This window comes from Atractosteus spatula, chromosome 10, assembly GCF_055471065.1.
Source record: "Atractosteus spatula isolate fAtrSpa1 chromosome 10, fAtrSpa1.hap1, whole genome shotgun sequence".
In the NCBI taxonomy this organism is placed as follows: Eukaryota; Metazoa; Chordata; class Actinopteri; order Semionotiformes; family Lepisosteidae; genus Atractosteus; species Atractosteus spatula.
In genome coordinates this window covers 11,515,703-11,516,838 of record NC_142715.1, presented here as the reverse complement: position 1 = coordinate 11,516,838, position 1,136 = coordinate 11,515,703, and the positions used below count along the sequence as shown (strand labels likewise).

General features: G+C 45.9%; 1 pseudogene; it reads right to left on the bottom strand.

Annotated features, from left to right (window-relative positions):
- Window positions 1–783: 783 nt before the first annotated feature.
- Window positions 784–902, bottom strand: LOC148825064 (5S ribosomal RNA; annotated as a pseudogene).
- Between the last annotated feature and the right edge of the window lie 234 nt (window positions 903–1,136).

Genomic DNA, 1,136 nt, shown 5'->3' with positions numbered 1-1,136 from the left:
TCCCCGCCATTCCGCCGTTGTTTTTATTACGTGGAGTATTAATGTGTGTGAGATGTTTCTTTCTGAGATGTTTTTTTTTTCGGAATAAAGTATATTTTATAAGAAAAAAAAATGTGGGAATCTCGACTGCATAATTTCTGGTAGTGGGGGACTGCGTTCGCGCTCTCCCCTGATGTGCTTGGTCCAATATCAGATACGGAAGAGTTACGACACCACGATCTGCGTGGCTGCGATAGGATCCCAGTTAGAAAGGAGTCGATGACACTGCTGGGTCTCGGTTTCTTTTAGTTAGAGGTCCGGAGAAGCATTTCAAGCTAGTTACACTACTCCTTCTGGACATTCATTCCCTTTTCAAAGTCAGTCGATTTGCTGTAGTCTGCATTCTTTAGGCTGATTATCGAGGTTAGCCTTTATTTGGTCATGGGGGCCTCGGTACTGTATGCTAATTCTAAAGACAGTTTCACCCGTTTTCTGATTGCTAGGTTCTGTACCAGTGCAGACGTCAAACAGTGAATGGCTGTACCTCAATGAATGAAATCAGTAATAAATGAATATATGTATAGTTATTCGAAAAACAAGTGGTTTATTGACTCATCTTCATTTGCAGATTTAGAGGCAGCTTCGATATTCGTTTTACAAAGGGTTTTTTTTATATGGGTCACACACATGCCATAGCAACAAAACATCTCTAGAGATGAAACTATAGATCACCTTTCCATCCTCCAGGTTTTCCTCCCAAAGCCTATGGCACCAACGGCGACCCCTGCTGGCCGAGAGAGCAAAAGCTTACAGCACCTGGTATTACCAGGTGGTCTTCCATCCAAGTACTAACCAGGCCCAACGCTGCTGAGCTTCCTAGATCAGACGAGACCAGGCATGTTCAGGGTGGTGTAGCCATAAGCAAAAGCAGCAGTTCCTGACTCGCTACTTGAAGCTGTGTGTGGCGGGGGCTCCGTGCCCCCCGAGCGGGACTGAAGGATCGTTCGTGTGCAACTCTTTGGAAAGGAGCTTCTTTCCAAATCGCATTGCGTGCCTGGATGTTGGCGAATGTGCTCCCTTGTGTTGGCTTGTCCCGCACTGGAGGAGGACAAACAAACTGCACGGAGGAGCACAAGGCAAGTCTTCACAAAACAAAA